The 7,310-nt window shown below is 38.1% G+C and overlaps 1 long non-coding RNA gene across 2 annotated transcripts; it reads left to right on the forward strand.

Annotated features, from left to right (window-relative positions):
• The first annotated feature begins 2,389 nt into the window (after positions 1-2,389).
• LOC143213304 (uncharacterized) lies at positions 2,390-5,863 on the forward strand. Of its 2 annotated transcripts, none has more exons than XR_013009944.1 (3): positions 2,390-3,313; positions 4,981-5,150; positions 5,448-5,863. It is a non-coding gene; the product is annotated as an uncharacterized LOC143213304 (long non-coding RNA). The 2 variants fall into 2 exon arrangements; XR_013009945.1 differs by having other exon boundaries at positions 5,463-5,863.
• Positions 5,864-7,310: the final 1,447 nt, after the last annotated feature.

Below are 7,310 nucleotides of genomic sequence, written 5' to 3' on the forward strand. Positions count from 1 at the left end.
CAACAAACTATAAATCCTTCAGCGATATCTTTTGTTGAAAAGCATAGACATACCCTCTTGTTCAAACAACTTCAAAAGAAGAAGGGGAAATAGTGATTTTCTTATTTCGAAATAAAAACTATGTAAAAAAAGACTTTTTAAAAACCACGCTTATATTAAAATGTGCTAAAAAGGTGAAAATAATTTTTTTCCTGGTTATCCCAAAAATTTAATATATTTGACTAAAATTATGACATTAGTGACTATAAAAATAAAAGCGTGGAACGCACACTCCAACGTTCCCCACTAAGATCGTAGACCACGGTGCCCGTGCCGTAGACTGGACTGGTCATCAGAGAGGGGGTACTTAATTCCCCTCGATTTTCTCAGTCTGGCGACACTGCACCACACTGAGCTCCTTCGGTGCGAAGTGGGGATGAGTCGGAGTGAGAACGTGTAATGGAGTAGGGAGCGCTGGCGCGCGGAGTGGGGATCGCTGAACGTGATGACGTACTACCGAGCGTCGCGCTGCGAGGTGTGATGGATAATAGTTAAACTATTTTTCTCCTAGACGCACATTTTTCTAAAATTTGTTTTTTAATATTTCATTGTCATCCATGTCTGAGCTATGTTTAAAGTTTCAAGTCTCTAGCTCATCGTGAAGTGGTCTAAAATTCGATTACAAGATTTGACGCATACAACAACGACACGGCAAGCTAATATGTATAAGCGTGGTAAAAAGTGTGGTCTTGTATCGGAATAAAACTGAACATATCGACGGTTGGACACGTGTTAGTGTTGAATTATTTGAACGGTAATCCCACGAATAATGAAAATTCGATATTGTACATTACACGATGTAACTGGACTAATAAATCTGTAAGATAAATGCCTGGATCTTTTCGTAGATCTGCGATACGAGACATGCGAAACAAAGGGAACGAACTTTCTTGTGTGGAAGCAATGCGATTGGTAGGTTATTGCCGGTACAGCGAAATTAATTATCCAGGGTCGCATTTACCGATTCAAGGGGAATTACTGTGTTCCTATCAGGCAACCGTAAAATCACAGTGTCATTAATCTCCGCGGTTGACTGTTGGTAGAATGAAAGAAAGAAGAAGAGAAGCGAGACAATAATAGACGTATGTTTCCGTGCCACGCGGAAAATAATAATCTGACGCGACCCTCAATTATAGTCGCGGCAACACGATCGCCGACAGTGTACACATTGCAAAAATTTTGTTACAAACTACCAATCGGGTAACCAGTTATTACCGGCCGATCACGACTCGAGTTACCCAATTAACGACACGATCAACTGGAGCCGAAACGTTCAACCGATAATTCGCGGAACGTGAGCCACTTGCTTTTAACCATCGGACAACGGTAGATTAAAAGAAAAATGCTAAACATAATAGACTAATACGAGCACCGATAACAGTGCTAGTATAAACAGTGTCGGACACTCGATATAAAATCTATGCGTGTTTCGGTGTAAACGTGTTAGGTCAATGTGAAATTTCGGATTTCATATTGTTCGCAATTTGATTGAATTCTAAAAGGCACGCAGCCTTTAGGAAAGTAATGGACGAAGAATTATATATAAATTGTTAGATAATAATAATAATAATTCAAAAGGAACATACAATTTCTTGATATTCAATCGAAAAACCATTTGCACTATTAAATTGCAAATAATATGAAATAATTTCATAGTGCACGACCTAACAGATTGTTATAAAGGTCACAACATAGTATATTTCATTTATGCGCTAAGCACCTTCGTTTGCTATCATTAATTACGGATATTTATGCAAACTAAAAATTGTGTGAATAAATTCTGAGACACGGAAGTTGAATAAAAATGTGTATTTCACTTTAGCCATGTTTATTATAAATTTAATCCTCGGATGACGAGATGACCATTTGGACCCAGATTTAAAAGGTCCAGATAATTATTTATTTATATTAGGTCCAATAGAAAAATGTGATGTCAAAGAAAACGGTTCAAAAATGTGTAAAAAAATTCGATGCGTCTGAATTTGAACGAAACCAGTCATGACTACCATCAAATTATTTTACTATTTCTGCCACTCGTTTCATCATTTATTTTATAAGCGCGTGAGAGTTCGTACTCGACAATCGCATCGCCGAAATCAGTCACTTGTGTGTACGAACACTTTGTTATAACGATGACGGAATCACCTCCGAAAAAAGTTCTATCGAAACTCGAAAACATAAGCCGATCGATTGTTAAAATTTCCAAGGAACTTACAGCGGTAATTCCAATTTAATGTTTCCGGCGAGCGCTGAACAATTTAAAATTCCAAGCAGTGAACTTTGCACGCGTTTCGAGGACAAGCGAAACTGTACGCAGCTTTGCGAAAGACAGTTCGGGGCGAAACAAAGTAGGTCAACTATATCCAACGCAGAAGAATTCGTTCTGCAGTTTCTGGGCCCGGACGAAAGTGTCTAGTAAACGAGTCGCGAAACCCGTGATACGCGGATGCTTGCCGAAAATGTCCTCCCTTTCACCGAGGAAATAATTCGGAAAGTTTCTTAGGCTTTCCGGTGGGCGAGAATGAGAGGTTGGCCACCACTGTTCACTTTCTCCGTGTAGGAGAACGCCGGCTAAACGAGAGAGAAGTCGCCGAAAGGAGAGAGGCCGAGGAACAGAGAGGAAGCAACCATTTCGCATCTCACCCCTTCGACTACCCGTCAAGCCAGTCTCACTCTCGCTCTCGATTCGCTCTCACTCGTGTCCTCCGCAGCCCTCTTCATCTCTCACACCCTTCAGTCAACCCCCAACCCCCGTATCCCCGCCCCCGCCATCGCAGGTTTCGCGTCTTCTCCCTCCCGGCAAGTGAGAGTGGACCTTGGTCCAGCGCTGAATCGACCCTCTTTACCTTCTGCCCCCTCCCTCTACGGCCCTGGCAACCCTCCGCAATTCCAATGATCCAGCCTTCCTTCTTCCACCTACTTCCACCCCCTCGTCGCCACGTTCCTCGAGCTTTTCTCTGGCCTCTGCACGTCGCCGCACCCTAATCCCCCATCTCAAAGATACGTCTACCCTCGAATCCTCGTATCGATTGGCAACTGACTCGCTAGAGAGCGCCACTGAGCTCTACCCACCGAGTTTTAGAAATTTCGAATTCTTCGCCTCTGTCCACTGCTCACGCAGATTTGGGTCAGCTTTCGAACTATTCCAGATCTTGGGACTCTGTTTCTACCTAGTGTTTCGCGACGCCGAGAAAGACCTGCCCCGTCGCCGCAAGTTTCTGTCAATTTGAACTTTCCGGGAGCTGCATCTAATCGCGCAGTCTGTCGTCTGTGGGTAAGGATTATTTAACGCTAGATTTAACTCTAAATTTTTTAATTTACTGGGATTGTAAAGATGCATTTATAGAAAATGTATTCAACACATTTATTCCTTGGGATATAATATTATGGTAAAAGCCGCTGAAAGGCTGACTAAATATATTCTTATTTCTACAAAATAATCCAGAATTGCCACTGTTAGTGCTCTGTAAACTTAACAGATCTTTCTACGTCATAGCAATTTCAATCTTGAAGCAATAACCCACCCCCAGAAACCTAATCTAATCATTTCATTCGGAATTATTATAAAGAAGACAGATTTTAAGCTTCCTTTCTGATACAGTACAATTATTAAGAATAATAATGAGACAATCAATTTTACAGTAGCTAAAATAAAAAGTAATATTTGTCATGTAACTTGAACAAGAATTTTTTTATAAATGTCGTTTTGTAATTTTTCTTACTGTATGTTGTAATCATTTATCTACTGATATGAGCAAAATCTAGCAATGACCTTGGTCGGCAAGAAATAGCAGAACTACGGGATCTACGAAAAGCACGGAGCTGAGGGTTTTCTTAGATCAAGGCTTTACAATATAATACGAAACTTGCTCCCAGTGTGATCCCTAAGTTGAGCGACAACAGACACCATAACTTGAGATTGTAAATAAGCACGTTTGTCATTCCACAATAAATGTTAAGGGTTACTATGAAAATAAGTGGATCAAATGCAATCCAGTGAAAACATTGAGAGAATTTAAAAATACTGTTGTGTCATCTTCAAATCAACAATTCATAAGGAAAGAAACAAATGTATATGTAGCCCCTATATTTTATATTTTGTATACAAAACCGCAGACTGATCACTAGACTGCGGATCTTTCATGCAAAATAAAGAATATTTGCATTGATTGCTAGACACAGGAGCCATATAAAAATTTAATTCTTTTTTTAATTATCTTATTGAGGTGAAACTATGGTATTACACTATGGTACTGGTGGTATTAAATCTTTATTATGCCTCCACTGTTTTAAATCGTACGTTCCCATTTTTGTCACAAATACATAAAATCCGCAGTCTACTGATCACAAATTATGACTCATAATCCGAAAATAAGTTACGCAGTCGTCAGCAACTCGGTCAAATGACGATGACGCGGGCCTGAGGAGAACTCTGTTCAGTAGTCGCTGTGTCAAACATTGTTGGAACGTTGTTCAACTTTCTGTGCAACGCGCAAACAAAATAGTAGTCCACCCAGCTTGATGACTTTGAATCGAAGAGCTTGCATCAATGACACCCCTTTCGAGAAAGTTTCTGGAGGCCGGAAGTCAGTGACTCCGGGGAACATTATCCTACCTGGAGTTGTTGTTACGCGCGAGATACGTGGAATTTACAGAAACTTCTCCCTTTCAGCGTGCAGCATTAAGAACTATCGGATAAGGCGTTTCTAAAGCAGTCTCCCCTCGGATGTTACGATCACGGGGAAAAATTCCGGGACATCATCAATCCTCGCACGTCGTCATCAATTTAATTTTTATTGCGCTTCGCGGTTGTTAACGAGTCCTGCAATTAGATTGCGCCCAAACGAATGAATTATTTCGGATTATATTGCTCGAAGGAGGATCGTAAAATGGTACAATGTAATTTCAGAATGCCTAGATGATTTCCTGTTTTCATTCTAGCTTGATGAAAGAAGAAATGCCGCGTTCTTGAAAGGCTGGCTTCTAACGAGCGCATAAAACGAGTCGCTGCGAACGCCGCGCCGATGGAAATCCTTAAAACAAGAGCTATCTCGAATAATGATGGTGTTCAAATGAAATTAATGTTTGACGATTCGTTTCACATGGGAGCGGTGGGTATTTACCTATTCGACGTATTTGTCCTGCATTTCATTTTCAATTTAACCACCCCAGTGTAAGGAGCATTATTACTGGCGCGTGTGTGAAATTCTTTTTACTTTTCATAAAGTTGTTCTATCGCACGAGACGAGTACGAGCAGAGTTGTGCTAATTCAATTACATTGTATTTTAATTATATAGTAATTCAACTACGTCGTAACTGAATTACATAATTCAAACCTTTCAATTAATTCAATTACTGAGTATTTTAATCAGATGTGTAATTGAAATACAATATAATTAAAATACAGCTCTCCTAATTATAGCCCAGAACTTTGAAGAAGTTCCAAAATCAAGCAACCTTAGTGACAAGATGTTTGAAAAAAGAGTATTCATGAAAACTAATTTAAAGCTGACTGATAATTAAAATGAACCTATAAGCAGTCAAAGTGATCCTATTATTGGTTAGTGGTAAGCTAAAAACGTTCCTTCTTTCTTTTACTTTTTAATTTTACTTACATATAATATTAATGTTTGTTTAATGAGTCTCATTAGATGATTGTCGTTATTTTTTCCTTCAATATATATCACAACCTAGATAAAGTAGGGACATGTTTCCTTCTTTTGCTTTTCATGTTTATGTTTGAAATTTAAAAAATGTGTAACGCAGAGGTTATTTCTGTTCAGATATTATAAATTTATAAATAATAAATTCCTTCTGTTTGAAACCTTCACATGGATTTGTCAATCTCTTCTCTTACCACCTATTACTTTATTATTCTTTAATTTTTAATTTGAATTTAATTATATCGTAATTCGTAATTAATGTAATTTAATTACAATGTATTTTATAATTGTACTCCATTGCAATTACAAATTACGTTGTAATTTAATTGAATGAAGATTTTAATTATAAATTACAATATAACTGAATTACATTGTAATTCAATTACTTTGTAATTATAATTCCTGGAGTAATTCAATTGTAATTCTGCACAACTTTGAGTACGAGCATAACCAAAATTGGATTGTTAACATTTATCCAATCGTTGAAAATTGTAAGCGTTAAAATTGATTTAATGGTAAAACCCAAGCAATTTGGGTTGTGTCTTGCCATTTTTGAAAGAAAAAACATTTTAATCGATTTTAGTGCTTGATAGATTTAGTGTTACTATGTGCCCATAATTATGAAAGTGGTTTAAGTCATATATTTCTTGTTTCGAGATATTTAAAAGAGAAGGATATTAACACTAAATGAATTCTATCCAACAGTTCATTTTTTAGAGTATCGTAAAAATTACATTGATTTAATTTAGTTTAAAATAATGTGACAGTTTCATGATTATGGGCCCATGAATCAAAGTTGCGGTACAAATTTCTAAGGGAAGAAGAAATTAAGTATAGAGAAAGAAAGTGGATTACCTTTTTCGATATCCTCGATATTTCGAAGACTATTCCGTCTAATGCCGATTCTAACAAAATCTCCGGGAAGTCGTTACATCGGTCTCGTCGTCTAACGATCCCGCGTTAACCACAATGTAACCGAGTTCCTTGGTTGCCCGGGAACATCGGCCCGCCCCTCCATTAATATTTCAGGCTCAATAACGCAGAACGTTCGATTTTACAGTCGATTCGGCGCAGCTTCCGGCAGGCTTTTTACGATCGATCCGACGTGACAACCGCTCGAAATCCGACGAATTCAGCTCTATCCTACCGAGCCGCGATCAGAAGGCGATCGTAAAAAAAGCAATTAGCGGACAACGCATTTAACCGGCACGTAAAATCCATCGTGCGCGTTCCTTCTTGATCTACTCCCCTCTCACGGATCACCCTTCTCTGCAATCCAAGAAAACAGCTATTTAAAAGATTACGTACTTTATTATTTCACTGTCAGACGATTCACCATTGTCTACGTGCTTTCTGAACTGAAGTAAGTAGAAGCGTCACTAATGGCGAACATAGAGATTTTTAATTATTAAACTCCACGCGCTCCTCAGAGAAATGATTGCACAGAATATTCTCCGACATTATTCTATTCATTTTCGTTTTACACTTCGTGTTTCATTCATAATTACTGAATTTTATGCATTTATGATAAAATTGATAAAATTTAGAGTCATAGAAAGATTAAAAGAATTTCATTATTACCAATATTCTATTTTCAATCTATTAAA

Source organism: Lasioglossum baleicum, chromosome 11, assembly GCF_051020765.1.
Source record: "Lasioglossum baleicum chromosome 11, iyLasBale1, whole genome shotgun sequence".
NCBI classification, from domain to species: Eukaryota; Metazoa; Arthropoda; class Insecta; order Hymenoptera; family Halictidae; genus Lasioglossum; species Lasioglossum baleicum.